This window comes from Podarcis melisellensis (assembly GCF_964234715.1).
Source record: "Podarcis melisellensis genome assembly, chromosome: 5".
Taxonomy (NCBI): Eukaryota; Metazoa; Chordata; class Lepidosauria; order Squamata; family Lacertidae; genus Podarcis; species Podarcis melisellensis.
Window position 1 is genome coordinate 65,632,163 of NC_138537.1, and position 20,203 is coordinate 65,652,365.

The 20,203-nt window shown below is 41.2% G+C and overlaps 1 protein-coding gene across 7 annotated transcripts in view; it reads left to right on the forward strand.

The window, feature by feature from the left end:
* Window positions 1-20,203, forward strand: part of PRKG1 (protein kinase cGMP-dependent 1) — a gene marked incomplete at its 3' end in the record, with an annotated part of 657,581 nt that overhangs the window by 108,014 nt on the left and 529,364 nt on the right. The window lies entirely within an intron of this gene.

A 20,203-nucleotide genomic window follows, 5' to 3' on the forward strand; every position in this document is an offset into this window, starting at 1 on the left:
ATGTGTGTGTACATTTTCCATTTCCTCCTATTTGGACTCCCACCTCCTCCTCTCTTCCATTGACCCTGATAATTGTGCCAGCTCTGGGGAAGGTAGACTTTTCAACTCTTCTTTCACCCTTCAAAAGAACGAGGGGGCTTTGGATCTCGCAGATCCAGTGCTCCAGTGAGATCTGGTCAGCTCTCAACACAACCCTTTTTTTTTTGCCTTTTACCACCACAGAAGCATTTATGCCTTTGGAGTTTTCCATGGTTGTAGTGGGAGTTAATGGGGTCTCCTCCTGGTCTGTATGTTCCAACCTCACAAAAAATAGCTTGTTTCCACTAGTGAAGTGGCAGCTCTATAAGATCTTATACAACCCATTAGGGACCAGTTCAATATGCTGTAAGAAAGATATATATCACTATTAATCATAAGAAATAGGAACAGTACATTTTTCACCAGACTTTTAGTGGTTGATGGGTTATCTTATAGTGCTTTTAATTATATTATTTATGTAATGTATGAGAATTGCACCTTATATTTTAATATTTTTGTTATGTATTACGTTTATAAATAACCCCCTTTCTTCTTCTTTTTGTAAACCACATTGGGACCATTTTTTGTGATGGGTGGTAGAGAAATCTCTGAATAAGTAAATAAATGACCAGGAATGTATTACATAAATATCTTTGGCTAGCAGTTAAATGAAGGTTGTTTTTTCCCTTTGTAAGCCTTGGTTAAAACTTACCCTTGCGTGAACTGTAAATTTTTGTTGTCATTGTTCATTAATAATGCACATTTGTTTTTGTTTTCCAAAGCAAATATTCTTTAATACTTAAACAAAATTGTAATATTGTGGCACATTAAAGAAGCATTACATAAAGGCATCACAGATTTTAAATTAACTCATCTAATAACTTCTTCAAGAATAGAGGAAGGTTGATAATGTGCTTCTGAATAAGCTGTTACTCTGCTCCTGCCACCCTTCCTTTCCAGCTGTTGTAGGGACATGCTATCTCATTGCCTCAAAATAAATTTTTATTAGTTTTCCAATAATAGCCCAATTATAACAATAGTGATTGCTTCCCGATAAATACAATTACTCAAATACCAATTTATTCCCAATTCATACATTTTGGTTAAAGCAGCTCCCCACATGCTGGATTTGATGCATTTCTGATCTTATATTTATGTGCTTTTCTTTTTCTGGCCTTGATGTCCCTACCTCATGTTCCCACAATTAGCTTAATTTGTACAGTGGTGAAGCCTCCTTCTCCATGGGATTATCCCATACCTCCCATATTCTTCCAACTTTGCACTCCAAATTTAGGCAGCGGTATCTGCATGTTGGATGAGGCAGATGGAACCTGTGTGGGTCCTCCACTATGACTAAATATTCCTCTCACTGGTCCTAAACTACTTATTGGCAAATGCCCATAGCAGCCAAGGGAAGCACCAGGCATGATGCAAAATAAGCAGTCCAATCCCTGGCTTCCAGCCATTCTTCCCCATTACAAAGCCATCTTACTTTAACTTATAAAAAAAAGAGGGAAATCCATCAAGTATGTCCCCTCCACCCTTGATTCTTTTTAATTCACATTTTTAAATCTTTTTTCATACTCAAATGTTTTTTGTTACTCTTCCTTGTCCTAATTGTTTTTTCCATCACAAGGTGTAAGAAGCTTGGGTTTCAGGAAATGCAGTTGCTCAGCCTCCAGAAAGTAACTTGATCTCTATGTTAAAGCTGGAGGAGGGCACACAAGGTGAAACATCAGCTTTCATTGTCAGTGATGATATGAAAGGGCATTCAGAGAGATAACATTCGAGGCCATCCTGTTTTTTGTTTTTTCCCCTTCCAAAAAATACACCACTTTCAGGAGAGTCATCAATACACAGAAGGACTGGCTGGATTATGTACCAGACTTCCACTGCACCAACAAGCACCGCTCTTCTTCTTCTGCTACTAAAGGTTGGGGCACAAAGACTGGATTACACTCAAAGAAAGAATGAAATGGCACTTTCAGTCAGTGCTGGCCTAAGCCATTTTGCTGCCTGAAGTGGAGCCCAAATGGCATCTCCCTATTGCTTGGGCCAACACTGAAAACAAAAACCTTGCTGCAATATACAAACATCAGTTCCTTTCTTCATCTATCCTTCTTCATGGTGCCACACCTGAAGCAGGTACCTTCATCCAGTTGCATGGCAGGGCTAGCACTGCTTACAGGGTGGCCAATGGTCTACCAAGATAACTGCAAAACTATAGGTGCACATAGTGGTTTCTTTGTGAAGAATTCTGTCGAGCTTCGTGAGTAAATATATCACTAGCATTTGGAACCTTTGCTATGTACGTTGCTCTATGCTACACCAAGCTTGTCAGCTTGTGTAGGGATCATTTTCTGTTCTGCCCTGCATTCATCACATGCAGCACTGTTTATGTTCTGTTGCAGTTCATCTTCTGCTAAAAAAACTGCACTATTTCTGTCCACTGTGCTGAAAATACATACCGTAATTTACACAATTCATTATATCATTACATTGTCTTTTTCTCTCTCCACCCAATTCATTTCAATGAAGGAAACATATGGTAATACAAATGGGGTGGAGAGAACATAAACAATTACACAGTGGTACCTCGAGTTACAAACGCCTCAGGTTACAAACGCTTCAGGTTACAAACTTCGCTAACCTGGAAGTGTTACCTCGAGTTGAGAACTTTGCCCCAGGATGAGAACAGAAATCGTGTGCTGGTGGCGCAGTGGCAGCAAGAGGCCCCATTAGCGAAAGCACGCCTCTAGTTAAGAACAGTTTCAAGTTAAGAACAGACCTCCAGAATGAATTAAGTTCGTAACTAGAGGTACCACTGTATATAATTTGTGGATTGAAAGCAACAGTGGCATTTACCGGTAATACCAATAGTATTTGCTGAATTGAATTCTGTTCTGGACATGGAATGAATAAGCAACACCGGCAGTTTCTGATCATGTTTCCATTTTTATTGGAACTCTCTGATATCTCTGCAACTGGTGGCAGTTTAACAGTGGAAAGAGACCAAATTCAGTTTTAGGTGAGCTGTGAATGGGATCATCCTTGCAGTTTATTTTATGCAATACAATGGTACCTCGGGTTACAGATGCTTCAGGTTACAGATGCTTCAGGTTACAGACTCCAATAACCCAGAAATAGTACTTCGGGTTAAGAACTTTGCTTCAGGATGAGAACAGAAATTGTGCTCTGGCAGCACGGCGGCAGCAGGAGGCCCCATTCGCTAAAGTGGTACCTCAGGTTAAGAACAGTTTCAGGTTAAGAACGGATCTCCAGAACGGATTAAGTTCTTAACCCGAGGTACCACTGTATTTTATTTGCTGGAGGAAGTAAGCACATACTGATCCTATTTTCAGGTGATTAAAAAGGAGGAGACATTTTACATTTCTGATGTAGTTGTCAGAGACCACAACAGACTTTTGAAAGTGATTTTATGAACATGGGCACATGGGAATGTTATGTGGGAGTTGTCTTTTCCATTATTCATCAAGCTCTTTCAGTGGAACTGTGTCTAAATATTGGATGCAACAAAAATCTAGGATCTTGGGTAGTGGAGCAGTTCTCACTGTACCTTTTCTACTTGGAGGTACTCATATGCTTGCTTTAAAAATTAGACAATTTTTTAAATAAAGCCTGGATCAGAAATATCCCACATATGGAGAAGAATCCACAAATCAAACAGAATGAACTGAATTTAAGTAACAGACCTGCTGAACTTCAGTAGTGTAGAGTTCAAGGTCATGCCTCTGGGGACAGATAATTAGCATTTGCGTCACTGGGTGGGACATTCAGCAGTGGGAAATGATTGAAGAGGGAAAAGATATCAGTATAAGGATTTTATCTAATGTTAAATTAACCCCTAAGTGTCTTTGATGCCCCAGTACAGAAATTAAGTCTTCAGAGATGATCAAAAAATGTAACTGCACTATGGGCCAAAACACATCTGACGTGAGAAAATTGTGACCATTTTTATTATTTACTGCAAAGCAGGCCACATGAACTGAAAATTAGAACCAGAACATGAGGTGGTGAGGTACAGAACTCTTTTTATGGCACCATTCCCCAGTCTAAATTGGCACCTGACCCCCATCATCTATTATTCTCATTTTGGAATATCAGCTTTGTTGAGTACGGACAGCTTTGGAAAGTACTGACATCCTTGTAGCAGGCATTGTTAAGACTGTGCATTCAATAATGTGCCCACTCTAAATTATTAAGGTTGAAGAAGGAGGCATTCATGCTGAAACACATGAGACCAGGCAACCAAAATGATCAGAGGAACAGACCATTTATCTTACAAGCAGATAATGATAAAGCTTGTTCTGTTAAGGCAAGCAAAAAGGTCATGGAGGGGGATATGATAGCACCCCACAAAAGCACCACAGAAGCTAACACAGAAAAGGAAATGGCTAATTAGGTAAAGGAATGCTATAGATGCAAGAACCAGTGTCTACAACTTTAATGCATTTAGATTAGACACAGATATGGCTTTTAAATGTTAGATGCATGCAGTTCTGGAATAGCACCCATGGACCACATGCAGAAACATAGAACCATCACAGACTCAAGAAAGATCTGGATACATCTGCATGAGCTGGATAATGTGGTAAGTATTCATCCTACTATCTGGGCCCCCCAGAAGGTAAATGCTTATGAATCTGCCCAGATACTGCCATGTAATTTGTGAGCACATGAAGTGTAAGCACTCCTGTAAAATTATTATGAACAACTGCCTAACAAATATGAGAACTTTAAGTAGTTAACTTGATGCACCCAAGCTGTGAATTGTTGGAGTGCAATGGATGTAAATTTAAATTGTAAATTCATGCATTAAACTGCCAGCAGTGCAGCTTTATTGTTATACCAGAATGTTCATCTTCTACATCAGTTCATCTATATATTTAGTATTATAACATGGAATGAAAAAGGCAGCTATTTGAATAAAAAAATACTACATGAAGCTCAGGTTTGCCCCTGTGTTTATTATTCTTGATACTTGATTTTTCTTTGCCTTGGCATTCATCAGTAAGACATGTTATATTTAATTACAGCAGGAGAACACTTCTCTTGAGTGCGATATTTAGAAGAATAAATACTTGTCAGGCTCAGTTAGTATAAAGTACAATTACAGAATTTAATTCCTGAGTGCGTATGAGAGGTTAGAAACTTTTGCAGGGAGTAATAGCCGACTTTTACCATAGACTCTCTTACATATAAGGCTTTCCTCATACACTATGCTTCATGTGCTCTGGAGTTTTGCTTTGTATCAACTTGTGCATGCTCATTGCAGGTGACATCACCTTGTTCAAATAAGGTTGTTGTTGTTGTTGTTTAAGTCGTTTAGTCATGTCCCACTCTTTGTGACCCCATGGGCCAGAGCACTCCAGTCTGATGCTGTTATAGCGACATAGCAATTGTTTCCTTTCTGTCTCCCACACTTTATGCAGTCTGGTATAAAGGTAAAGGTAAAGGTACCCCTGCCCGTATGGGCCAGTCTTGACAGACTCTGGGGTTGTGCGCCCATCTCACTTAAGAGGCCAGGGGCCAGCGCTGTCCGAAGACACTTCCGGGTCACATGGCCAGTGTGACATCGCTGCTCTGGCGAGCCAGAGCTGCACACGGAAACGCCGTTTACCTTCCCGCTGGTAAGCGGTCCCTATTTATCTACTTGCACCCGGAGGTGCTTTCGAACTGCTAGGTTGGCAGGCGCTGGGACCGAGCAGCGGGAGCGCACCCCGCCGCAGGGATTCGAACCGCCGACCTTTCGATCGGCAAGTCCTAGGCGCTGAGGCTTTAACCCACAGCGCCACCTGTGTCTGGTATAGCAGCTCTAAATTGTGCCATAAATTGTGACTGTGGAGCAGGGTTTGAATAATTGCTGAATTTAGGTGCAATCCTTAATCCCACTTATTGGAGGGTAAAACCCATTGAATTCAGTAGGAACTTACTTTGTGCTATGCATTATTTGCTGGCGTTCTCCCATTTGGCATATGTTTTTAGAAAGGCATCTGTAATCCATGGAAGCTTCTAAAGCCCATTGACCTGTCTATTTTCATCTTCTCTGCCTGCCTTAAGTGTTTGCAGAGGGTGCAGAACACCTTGTTACAGCTGAAGTGACTTATCTAGAGATCAAACAGGCTCAGAAAACACACAGGTAAAGATTAAGGAACAGTTGTGCAGGAAATGACAGTACTCTTTATTTCTGATGCATTTCAATATACAACCTTTTACAAAAGATAATGCAACCTTTTACATTAAAATGTGGCAGTTCAGTCCATGCACCCTGACCATAGTGATGATTAGTATGGTTAAGGTAAAGAAGTAGACCTACACAGAAACAATCCTCAAGGTAACAACTTGCATTTTATTGCAGTGCAGTGCAGAGCTGCAGTTGTGAAAGGAATAGCTTGTGCTTGACTGAGTACAACTGTACCTTTAAAGCATGTTTGAAGCACATTCTTTCCCTCGAAGAATTCTGGGCACTGTCGTTTATCCCTCACAGAGTTATAATTCTCAGAAACCCTCTGCATGTTCAGACCCAGAGACCTCCCCCCTAAATAAAAATACATTTGACTCATATTTTAGTTTGGCTTTTGGTGGAATTTAGGCCACAACTTTATGGATTACAGAAAGTGAGTGGTTGCATAGGCTCTGGTTCAACTAGCTCCCTGCACCTTTGCAGGTAGCGCTGACCCAGAGCTCTGTCATAGGTCAGCCAAGGGTGAACACCTGGGGTAGGTGGAAAGCCTGGGTACAAGCTATGTCCACTCCCCAAATGCTCCCCTGGACTCAGGCACGGCCACAACCCCCTCCTGGGCGTTGACCAAACCAAGTTGAGTCCCTGGATTCCTTTAACAGAATATCCTTCAGATAGGGATGGCGAGACTATTCCTCCATCCCTATCACCTGAACAAGTGTCTATCCGCAACCTTACAAGTTGTGACGATTTGCTATGCGGTAGGCGAAACCCAAATGGCAACAGCCAATCAGCTAAGTGGGGGAAATTCCTGCCGTGCCCCTGTCCCAATGACAGATGACACACGACGGCATAGCAAGGTCAATCACAAAATTCCCTAAATATAGGGAGGGGTGGGGGGGTGTTCTGATGCACAAGCTGAAAGAGGAAGCTCTGGGTCATGTGCATTGGTATTTATAGGTCCCTTGATCCGCTAAGACAGCACCCCATTGGCCAGATTAAACCCAGCAACGGGGGACCTACCAGTCGGGTGTTGTGGCTGTCCAGTATACCCACCCAGCGGCGTAGCATGGGTTGTCAGCACCCGGGGCAAGGCAAGTAATTTGCGCCCCCTAACCCCTAACCTGCCGCTGCTGCCAGCTTCTTCTTGCTGCTGCCTGGTCTGGTCTGGTGTGGTTCTCTCCCACGCTCAGCGCTGCGCTGGGCGGCCGCTGCACTGTCCCTCCCCCAGATAGTCCCTTGCTCTCTCTCCGCACTGCACGCCTGGCACCCACCCCCTTCACAGTGGGTGGCGACCCGGAGGCTCGGATCGGATTCGCACAGCCAGCACTGCAGTGAGAGAGAGTGAGTGAGCCAGGTAGGGGCAGAGAGCTGCGAGTGCGAGCGGCCCCCCCAGATGTTGCGCCCGGTGCGGACGGCCCCCCTGCACCCCCCACGCTACGCCACTGTACCCACCCACAACAAGAAGGTCAGTCTCCAGGTCTCACCGCAACACATGCCCTGTTTTAGGGAGGACACGCTTTACAAACTTCAGTGCCCAGAATTCTTGGAAGAGGGAAATGCGCTTCGAAGGTAGAGTGTGTAAGCAGCCCTGATGTAATTATAGCAGCATCCTAAACTAAGCAAAGGGTGGTAATGATTGCATCCTGTTATGATTTCTGTTGGTTGCAATACCCTTTATAATTGCTTTGCTTAGCAAGTGAGTATAACTATATTTTTATTCCTGGATTTTAATGGGTCTGAGGGTTCCTTAATACAGCCTTAAGTCCTTCCACTAGCTTGACATTTTCCTCTCTTCCCACTTCTCTGTACCCTATAGTACTACATCTGTCAATGGTAGCTGTTTCCATGGTGTTGTTCCAGTGTAACAGACATCGTGCCTGACCCAGCATGGGTAGTTACTAGTGCAGCTGTTAAGAGAATTGTTAAAATGAGGTTAATACTTGAATGAAGGCTAATTGGGTGCTTAGTAACCCAGAGCAAAGTGAGGTTCTAGCGGAAATTAGCAAGGAACATTTGTAATACAGTATATGTGGTTACTGTGAACAAAATTAATTCCATATTCACTTGGAACCATACAAGACAGTACTTTTTCCTTTTTCTTAAAGCTGGTCTCGGGCATTAAAAGAAAACAGGAACAAATTATGCACTTTCTGGAAACACAATAGCTATAAAACAAAACTTTTTTGTCCTCATATTTTGGGGAAATGCATCTTGATGCAATGATCCTTTTTTTAAAAAATGGCATTAAAAGGTTGTAAGATTTACATCTACATTGCTGTGAAATCACACTTCTATATTATGAATTATATTAGTTTTATACAGTTTGCCAGATGGGCAGACTATGAAGAAGGAGGAGGAGTTTTGCTGTCAGGCCAGGATTATGGGAATTGTAGTTTGGTGAGGACCTAAAGTTCCTCCCTCCTGAAAGTACAGTTCCCAGAGGGGAGGGGGGAAGGGAATCACTGTTACATCAGTTTAGGATTGTTTTTATGCCCTCTTCCACATCTCACAATATGATTGTCCCATCTGAGCACCCCACCCCAAAACCCCCAAATTTCTCTGAGAAAGGAGAGAGCTTCTTGAGTAATTTTTTAATGGGAAAGGGAGAAAGGTACAACTTGATTCTCTATCATGTCAGCTCTGACCTCTTGGGAGGGAATAAGTCACCTAGGGTTGCAAGTTTGTGTAGGAGGGTAGGCATCAGAACTCCAGTATTAGATGCAGTTGCCTGTTGCTAGATTTCATAGACAGGGCAGTATTCATGTTTCTGCTGCCACCAGGACCCAGGCAAGCCATGCTAGGATGCCTTCTCCAAGTACAGTACCATGTCCAAATTCAAGTGGTCATCATGTGGTCCTGCATGATGAAGGAGAATGAAAAGGAAGCTCCGTATCTGGACACTGTTCCATATATGGCAAGAGGTTCACTTCCATTTGATTCACACATAATTATGTTTGAAAAGTAGGTAGTTGCAGATATTTAGCAGGAAAAAATAATGCTCTTTAAAGCTGCATTCCTGTGTGTACCTTTTCCTGATAGCAAGCCCCACAGAACTTCTGAGTAAATGTGCATAGGATTGCATTGTAAGTGTTGTGTGGGACCATCATTTTAATTTCACTTCCAGCTGATTGTACAAGAGCAATAATGCCTCAGCCACATTTAAAGGCCTTGCTGCAGAAGCCCCGTAATATTTGGTGTAGATGTGATCTTTGTAATCAGCACACTGGCAGGCACTAACCCAAATTCAGGAAAGCACCACAATTGGGGGCGGGGGGCTGGTTGTGTCACCCAGATCCATAATGTATCATAAGGGATGCTGCTGTATATGGAATACAGTACTGTAGCATGTGCAAGGAAGTACCGACCGTGAATTGCTCCCTTGACACGTTAGGTTGCAATGTGGGTCAATGTAATCAGTATCACAGCTAGGCCTGTGACATCTGAAAACAAACTCATGGAAATTATAGTCTCAAAATTATCTGTAGCTAGATAATTTTAATTTGCCCTGTATTTATAATAAGCAACAATTACAATTAATTGTCAGACTGAAGTTTGCTCCACAGCTGCCTACCCTTTTAAAGTCCATTGTTGCTCAACAATATTATATTTACATGAGCTGTCAGAATTGACTGGGCTGTGATCAGAGTTTGGTGCCTATGACAAAACAGAAATCCACAAGAACCACCAAGAAGGATTTGTTTAGTTGAAAGCCAAAATATTGTTCACTTAACTCTGACTTTTGATAATACCTACAGTATAAGCTTGTAATCCTAAACACACCTTCTAGGGAACTTCTAGACTCATGTCCAGGTGTATTCCACAATATGTTTTTAACACAATAATAGTACATTTGGGGTGGATTTATTCTGTTCTAATTTGCTCTGCAATGCTTCCCCAATATTATTACTACATTATTGCTGTCTGGAGGGGCTTTAGTGCAACAAAAGTGATGCAAAAATAAACCAGATTTGTGGTATAAAATGTTACAGGATTTCAGGAGGAAGTTATGGGGTATGCACTGATTAGAAATGAAGTGTGACCACCCCAAAAATTTTGCAGCCGCAAACTCTATTGAAAGTGGGATTGTGCATGACTACTCCGGTAGCATTATGAGCACAAATAATCATGAATGCACAATAAAAAAGACATCTAGAGTGGCTCTAGGTCTTACTGAAATTAGGGGTCCTAACTTCTGCTCTCTAAAAGTATTAAAACAGGCCTGTGACATTTCTGAGCCACCACGCCAAATGCAAATCACCAGAGTGTATGGCACTCCTCCAAGGACTCAATAAACCTCTTGTTGCTGCCTGCCTGGGACTATAAGAACAGTAATTTTGTCAAGGTGTTGTGTGTGTGAAAGGGAGCTTCACTGTCTGAGCAGGGCTAAATTAAAACTATATTGATTCAATACGGTGCTAAGAAACCAAATGCACAGACTATTCCTTTAGGAAGCTTTGTGCCAGTAGGTACAGTACATTGTCCTCTCTTTTTTTTAAAAAAAAAAATACTATTATTTTGCTGGCCTAAGGTAAAGGTAAAGGGACCCCTGACTATTAGGTCCAGTCGTGGCTGACTCTGGGGTTGCGGTGCTCATCTCGCTTTATTGGCCAAGGGAGCCGGCGTACAGCTTCCGGGTCATGTGGCCAGCATGACTAAGCCGCTTCTGGCAAACCAGAGCAGCGCACGGAAACGCCGTTTACCTTCCCGCTGGAGCGGTACCTATTTATCTACTTGCACTTTGACGTGCTTTTGAACTGCTAGGTTGGCAGGAGCAGGGACCGAGCAACGGGAGTTCACCCCGTCGCAGGGATTCGAACCGCCGACCTTCTGATTGGCAAGTCCTAGGCTCTGTGGTTTAACCCACAGCGCCACCCACGTCCCATGAAGCTGGCCTAGTATGCAGAAAATATAAACAGGCCCAACCCCACCATTAGGCAGACTGATGCAGCTGTGGGGAGTGGACTGGACTGACATGCCCTGCATCCCCGAAAGGCCCCATCAAAGCTTATAAATTTAAAATAATATCATACTACTTTGAACAGTTGATTGTTTGTGCTTTTCCCCAAGGAATCCTGGGAACTTTGGTTTGTTAGGGTGCTGAGAGTTGTTAGGAGATCTTCACAGAGCTGTATTTCCCAGAGTTCCTTGGGAAGAGGGATGAACTTTTTAAACCACTCTTGTGATAGTCAGCTGTGTCCTAAACAGTTCCTGGCATCCTTAACAGACAACAGTTCCCAGGATTCCTTGGGAGAAGCCAGGACTGTTTAAAATGAGATGATAGTGCTTTAAATGCTTAGCACAGGTGTGGCTGGGCTGTTGCCCTCAGGTGCAGTGAAGCATATTATCCCATCACCAGTACTGAAGTAAGATTTGATTGCCGGTCTTTGCTTCCCTACGTGGTTTGGAGGGAGTTGTCATTTTGTCCCTCACCTTAGGCAGCAAAATGTCTTGGGCCAGTCCCGAATAAGAAGGTATCTTTCCCCATATATTATTTTTGTGCTGGAGTGCTTTGTCATGTTGTGTAGTTTATGGAAATGGTTGAGCTTCTCTCACAGAATCCATGCGACTGCCAAACATTTAAGCTGTTATAGTAGTATGCTTATTATGCTAGGCACATTGATGTGAAGCGGCTTGGTCTGGTAAAAAAAAAAAGGCACAGAAAGCATAAGCAATACCCTTCATTATTATAGTCATTTTTAATAGATGTGAGAGAATTATTTAGGTTCAAGACAACTGTGAGCACACCATCTATTCAACCGTTAATGACTGCACATTGAAAATCAGAAGGCAATTTTCTAAGTATTAAACTGGCAATTAAACAAAGTTAGTAGTGCTAGTTAAGTTCAAAGGAATGCACCCGAGAAGTATAAAATTATGAAGTGCTCTCCCTGAAAGGGTTGTGAGGGAAAAGAACCTCTTTTGTGTAACTAGTGTGTGGGAGACTGTGGTTTGGTATGTTTTGGAGGGAGAAAACTCCCCAAATCCCTTTAAAAGAAAACTATGAGCAAACAGGCATCAGAAACTAATACAATTTTTAAAGGTTTTAACAAAGCCAGAAGAAAGCAAGACTTACTTATTGAAAGTTGTTGTGTGCTGATATTACCTTGTACTGTTGTTTGTTACTGATTTTTAGTATTACTTTAAAAAGGAAAGAAAAATAAAGTTCTATCCCTTTAAGAATTTTGGTATGTTTTTTGGTGGGAAACCCTCTGGAAGGTTTATTTATATTTAACTGCGGCTGGGAGTTATGTGCAAGGCAGCTAGCACAGTTCAGAGCTAAAACTATTCCCTGAAACCACATTATATTGAAGAAATCTGATACTTGTCTTCCCTGGTGAATTTAAGAGAACCTTACAGCAGGCTATTTTGTGATTTGAATTACCTTGTATTTTACTTGTATCCATTTGCAATCATGCAGGATGCCCCTCAGTAATATCCTGAAGCATATCCTGCGTTAAATATAAATAGAATGAACATTAATAAAACATGTTTCTTCCCGTAAAGCTTGTTGCTTGGGTCATCTGAAGCGAGTCATCTCAGCGTAGTGCAGCTGAGCCAGCCTCGCTCTTTGCATGCTCTAGGCCACTGCGACCAAACCTGGGTCAAGTGGGCCAATTGTGCTTCATAGGTAGAGGACCTTAGGACAGTGATTGCTTCTGATAATGGCCTTCTTGTCCTTTTTTTGCTTCTGTGTTTTGGTAAATGCTTGGAAAGTGGAGGTGATTTTAATGTGTTCTAGTATTTTAACTTTTGTTATGAGTTAAAGTATGACTGTAATTTTTCTCTTGATTTTTCTTGGGTTGGTTTGTTGTTGTTGTTGCTGTTGTTGTTTGCAAACCACTTTGAGAGATTTTCTTTTTTTAAAGCAAACAAGAATTTCATAAATTGATTACCTCTTGATTTACCACTCCGAAGCACCGAAGTGTGTGTGTGTGTTTGTGTGTGTATGTATGTGTGTGTGTGTGTGTGTGTAGAAAATTCTGTCTTTTGCATGGTTGGAATGTAACCTACTGGACAAGTTTCACTTCAGTTGCTCTGCCTACTTTCACATCTAGTCCCACCCACCACTAGTATGTGGCCCCTAGAATGTTGCTCATGGGGAAATGTGGCTCTCAGGTTGAAAAAGGTTCTGGTCATATATTGTTTTAGAAGGTCCTGCATAAAGGAAAGAAGTACTGTACATATTTCAGAAAAGTTTACAAATGTTACAAATTATTCCTGGTTATGATATTTTATGCTTTTGTATTATATTTAGAGTCAGATTGACTACCAAAGTGGCTTACACTTACATTACATTATACATGGGTGTTTGTGCAGCAGTTGAAGTCAAAGTTCATGTTCCAGGGCTCTTTCCAGCAAAGGGAAGAGACAGAACAAGCTGAAGATGGACTGTGAAACTGTATGGTGGCAAAGATTGCTAGTATTGTTTGTATTATTGGTACTAGATGGTGAACCAATTAATGCCCATTTTCTATTTGACAATTTGACAGAGAGTTAACCTCACAGTTATATGTGTTTCCTCAGACGTAACTCTCATTGAGTTCAGTGGAGCTTAATCTTAAATAATTGCTCACAGGATAGTAGCGATACATGCTTATTTAGTCAGCTACACTAGGGACATATAAGGCTTTGAAGAAGTTTGCTCTTCCCACTATCAGCTGGAAGTATAATTAAAATTGAGGTTCCATGCAGCAGTTAATATGCCAAAATGTTCCCCATAACAGTTGCACAATGCCTGTCCCTATAGTGAAGATCAGTACATGTACCTCAGTTTGTGCCTTTTCTTGCCCGCATCTGTGGAGACTGTGTTGTTCTCTCCTTCCTTGCAAAAGTTTGACTTCTGCCACCTGAGAAAAGATGGAAAGAGTGTGGGGGAAAACAGAGGACACTCTTTTGGTGATAATATGTAGATACCCCATAAAAACCAGTGCAGAGCAGTGAATGGCAATTATGTAATAGTCACCTAGTGTGGAAATAAGTTCACTGAGTTTTCCAGTAACTATGCTAAAGATTGCAGCCTTAGTGCCAGAGAAAGTGTATATGGGTTGTATCTAATGAAGCTTTCCCATTTACACTAGGAATTCAAGTTGCGCAGCAGAACTTCCCCTCCCTCTCCTCTCTTTCTTGCTCATCCCCACTCACAAATCTGCTCTGGAGGGTTGGTGAAATACTTCTCACAGAGTTAGTGTGCACAGGAGAAGGAGAGGTTGAGGTGGTTCTGCTGTACAAGTAGAAGTCCTTGTGCAAACAGGAAAACTTCACTGACTGCAACCCTGGGTCAACTTGGCTAAAGTGTGCTGTGTGACTATTTCTCTGTGAGCTCATTAATAAGGAAGCATGTAAAGAGCAATTTTGCATATTACATTTTTTGCTGCAGAGATGTCACAATAAAAAGTTGTAAACCCTAGATGCACAGTCACGTGTGAAAATTGACAGAGCACATAATTTGCCTTACAAAAACATGTGGTGCTTTCTAAAACATGTATGCATAACAAAACATGTACTTGTGAATTACATGTGTAATGGTATACACATGCCATATTTTGTATCTTACATCTGTGTACACATATGCAAGAAAACAGTCAAGCTAAATGTCCTTCTGATGCTGTATTTTTTTTAAAAAAAATCTAATTCTTTAGTGCTAGCATTGTTAGATTTTAGACACAAAACTTGGTCCATTGGAAATTAGTCTGTAAGGACGAATGAAAGCCATCTGTTGATACATCATAGGAAAGTACAATTTGCATTTCAGAAAACATCTTTGATTTTACTTGCAAATCTCAAAGGAGGCCAAAAGAGGGTCATTCAGCTCTGGAAAAGACTTGCGTTTTATTTACGATTGAATCAGTTGAGACCTAAACATATTTCATTTTATTAGGGGAGGTAATGTTGGAAGATATTTGTGCATATGCACTGTTACACATACAACATGCTATGCTATGACACATAGATATAGCAAACAAGAATTATTCTCAGGATAACAAGGTATTACTAGTTTACATTTACTCACCAACAAAATCACATTTTGTTAATAAATAAAGGTTAGATTTGGGGGTTTGAAGCTCTGAGTGATTAAACATGAAGAAAATGCAAAACTTTCCACAACAACCACTCTTCCACTCCCATGTAACATAAAAATTACCCTATGCATGATGGGAAATCCAAGCCAAAGCCTGCCTAAAGTTTAGATTTCTATTTAATACAAAAAATGAGACTACAATGTGAAAAACCAAAAACTTTTTTAAAAGAGAGCAAACTGAAATAAGCTTTTGGCCATATGGTACTTCAATGTTTCACAAACATGTTCAGCAATGGCATTATTTTACTAGTTTCTTCCCCTGCTTCTGTTAATCCCTGGTTGCTAGGATGGGAATAAATCATCTACTCATTTTACGTTTGAATGAAGTGGATGGAATGGTTAGTGGATAAAATGGGTAGTGAATGTGAGCCTTTGGACATCTTGATAAAAAGTGTTCTGCAATATGTTACTGTTACAATCAATAAATTATAGTTCCTGTGATGTTGTTAAGGTCAAGTCTTGGGCTTTGCATCCTTTAGTGCTCTACAAATTTATTTCCCCTTAGAGTACCTGATCTGCTTATAGTCCTAAATAAGCCTGCTGTTTTTATTAGCCTGGGTTACTGTTTCCCACTATTTCAAGTGTAAATCTAATGAACTTTAAGTAACCTTCATATAGCTATTTATTTCAGGTATTGTTAGTGCTGTGCTATCATAGTCCTTTGTATTCCAATAATTGGTTACAATCAGCTGTGTTTATTTCACTGTTCCTTGCATATTATTTATGCACGAACAACCATTTTCTGATCCAATATGTAAGTTCTGTAGAATGACCAGTAGGTTCACAGTAGAACGAACACTTCTCTTTGGTGGGTGGATGGGTGCATTCATGCATAAGATTTGCTTGTGCTAGTGTGCCTTTGTGAAAAAATGGGGCTTTGTGATCATGATGCTACACTATGCTACTGTGTTGCTAGCTAGCTGTCTAGGAGCCAACACTTCACAGAATCAGCAGATGACGCACAAGAAAGTGCCTTGAATTAAACACTGTATAAAATCGTGGGTGGGGCACATGTCATTCACATTCAAAGTTCCAAGCTACTTTGTGTCTGAATGCAGCTGTCTCTTTATAGTTCAGGAAAAGGCTAATGAATATTTTAACTATGAATATCAGAGTAGCATAAAAGGTTCTCATATTGATTTTTTTTTAATGCTCAGTAAGACAATAAATATGCATCTGTCACAACCTAAAAGATAAGAAATCTGCGTACATTTCCATTTATTGTGAATCCTTTCAAGCAATGCTTTGCTGATACATTATCTCATGCTATTAGGAGCAGAGGTCTGACTAAGATAGCACAAAATGGAGCTATATCTCAATTTATTGGGGCCACAATCGAAATAAAGAGGAGACTTCTCAGGCCAGAAAGACTTAAGAAAAGAGGAAATGTCAGTTTCTCCCACTGTAAATTATTTATGAATTGCATCTCGGAACATATCCATGTGAGGATTATAATGTTTGATCTGGGCTGTAACTAGCTAGTATGAGGGTTTCTAATGCTTGAATGGGAGCCTCAGAGTCTGTGGGTAGGACCCAAGCTAGTGAGTCTTATGTGTTCAGGTCTCACCCACTTCAGGTGTAGAAGACAATACAGTTCCTGTGTTTGGCAGACGGTATAACACCTCTAGATTTGTTGGAACTGATATTGTTGTTTAAATCTGTTTTAAATATAGTGTGTTAATGTTGCAGGCTCCAGTATCCTCTGACCTCAGGAGAACACACACACTAAGTCTAGAGATACACATATGGTGGTCCACAGTCACAGTATGGCTCTGAATCCCAGGAACAATTCCTACAACTATTGCAGGAAATGTGTGCTGCCATGGTTGCAGAAATTGCAAATTACAACTCTATGCATGAACTAGCAGGTCCACATTGTATTCTTAATGTGAATGTGTCCATGGAAATAGTCAGCGTTCCCTTTTTTTTAATTAAAAAAAAAGTTTCAAGTGTCTAAACTACAGAACAATGCATGCGTAACGTTGAAAAGAAATGATTAGCTGACATTTCATACAGAGAAGTAACATTTTGGAGATGTAATGGATCAGTTAAAAGTGAAATCATGGGCATCTGTCAAAGAAATATGAGTATATTTGGATTAGGATCGTGACACTAAATTATTATTATGGCTATGTATTTGGATTCTGCTCAGACCAAAATTATGGGGTTGGGGCTGAAGGAGGCAAGCTGCTCTGTAGAGGGGGAAATAAAACATGTCAAAGATCTATTGAGGAGTATTTCACAGTAGTTTTGCAAAAATCAATAATTGAAATAGTGTAACAAACAGCTCATTGCTAGTTTCGAGAACTGAGTATGTGGTGTTTTCAGTTTCAGAAGTTATAATTATGGGGGGGGGTGGAATCAAAACATTTCAACTATCAGCTTCGTTTTGTCAGCTCATTGTCTGACTTACATAAGGGTGAATGTTTAAGAATGAGGCTTGATGAGGATTCATATTAAAGCAGTCCGTATGAGCAAGTGATCTGGTTGAAGTCCCTGTCTTACTGTGGAACAGTGGGATGCTTTGGGCTCTTGCCTGGAGATAGTTCACACCTTTGTTCCCCCCAGTGTTTGTACTTTATACAATCAAACACCTAACATTTTTCCAGCTGCACATTTATAAATCCCTGTTATGCTCCCCAGTGACTTTTTTCCCAGAGGAAACAAAACCTGAGTAAGCACTGAGAGCCAGTGTGGTGTAGTGGTTAAGAGCGGTAGTCACGTAATCTGGGGAACCGGGTTCGTGTCTCCGCTCCTCCACATGCAGCTGCTGGGTGACCTTGGGCTAGTCACACTTCTCTGAAGTCTCTCAGCCCCACTCACCTCACAGAGTGTTTGTTGTGGGGGAGGAAGGGAAAGGAGAATGTTAGCCGCTTTGAGACTCCTGAAGGGGAGTGATAAAGCGGGATATCAAATCCAAACTCTTCCTCACTGCACCCCTGGAATTTCTCACCATTTGGAAAAGTTAGGGCAAGCCTTAGAGTATAATAGCTGCAGCCAGATTCATTGTGAGATTAAGTGTTCTTTAACTTTTTAAAAAAACAACCCAGCAACCTTAAGCTCCAGGGGCCTCAAAAGTAAGTCTAAACAAACAAATAAGGAAACTGTGATGAGGAAGCAAGCCAGTGCAGAACAGTCTGTTGCAGAGTAAATGAACACAGCACAGAAGAACCTTCTACAATGTGTAATAGTGTGCGTGGGAGTTCTCCGGCAGCAATCCATGGTGTTAGAATAGGGCTGTTGCAAGTATGCTGGTGTGCGACTATTTCCATCTGTGAAATGTTAAAGGAGATGCAAATGTATTAGCACTAAACACAATTCACAACACAGGAAAACCTGTTCCAGATTATGTTACTTGTTCAAGAAGTTTCAGAAATTTTCTTTAGCTTCTATATGCACGTGAGAGATTTGGATAAAAAGAAACAGTGCAATCTTATTCATGTCTACTCAGAAATAAGCTCTATTGAGGTCAATAGAATTTACTTCCAGGTAAGTATATATAAGATTGCAGCCTAAGGCAATTTCAAGATGAAGAGCTAACAGTGAGGCAAGAGTGTCAGAGAGCAAAATCTGTGTCGTGAATGGAAAATGCTTTTAAATTTGGGGCTGCATGTTGTCCTTTCATAGAAAAGAGCCTCAGAGAATCCCGAAAGACCAAATTTTCAAACAAGGTTTAATGTTTTGTCTCTCTGTGTGTGCTTTAAACAAGCTACAGTACATAGTGCCACATTCTCAGTGGGGTTGCACAGATATAAACTGAGGCTGGTGTTGGGCCTGGCAAGGCGAGAGGGAATGAAAGGCTCCAGTGTTTAATCACTGGTATTTTTATCAGTTCTAACCCTAGAGAAGAATTTGTGTCAAATCCACCCGACTGGAAAAAAAACAAATGTTAGGTGGGGAGAAGCCTCTGAGGTTGGATTCCAAACAGAAATGGAATGCAGCAAATACTTTTACTGCTCAGAAAACTATATATGGAATATCCATTTTAGATGGCTGGAAAATGCCCAGACAGAAAAGTTCACTAACCTAATGTTATTAAAATGGGAGGTGGGCACCCTTACAGAGATTAAAACCATGGCTGGATGCCCCACCCTTTTCCTGGATTGTTTTTTGCAGAAACATGCTGGGGTGACTTTCCCTCAGTTGTAGATTACATCATGCTTTGCATGCAAAAGCCCCCATGTTCAGTTCCTGCCATTTCTAGCTAAAAGAATCAAGTAGCAGATGATGTGATAATCATATGCCTGAACATCTGGAGAGTCACTGTCAGTCACCCTCACAAACCTTCAGAAGTTTTGGGCTTCAACTCCCATCAGTCCCAACCAGCATGACCAAGAAATATGGGAGTTGTAGTTCAACAATCTCTAGAGGCCATCAGTTTGTGGGCTGGAAGAATAAATATTCTAACTGAGCATAAGGAAGCTTTCTATGTTTTTGCTTCAATGAGATTGTTTTTCTTTTTGCCTGCCCCCTTTTACACGACCGTTTTCCAGCAGCTGCATCTGCTGTGGGCTCCTCTTGGCTTTTTTGTGGCATGGAAGCCACTGCAGTGTCACCCTTCCCAAAGCTCAAGAAGATAGTGTCAAAAGTAAGAGATCCTTTGGGAATAGTCTGCACTATGCCTCCTTCCCGTGCCAGTGCTGTTTTAGTTCCTTGCAAGGGTGATGCTGACATGGGAAAGAGCAGTGACATGGTCTTCTCCATAGCAGGCTCTCACACCACTAATGATATTTTCAGAAAGGGCAGAGAAGTAGGATTTTCATTTATGGCTGTTTTCACCTTGCTTTCATCAGGACAGCAGCAGGGAAGGAAAGGGTGGCCCTAGTGAAAATCAACCCCCTCCTTATGCCTGCTACTAACGGGGGGGGGGGGGGAGACGACCTGATTTGGTCCCCAGTGAT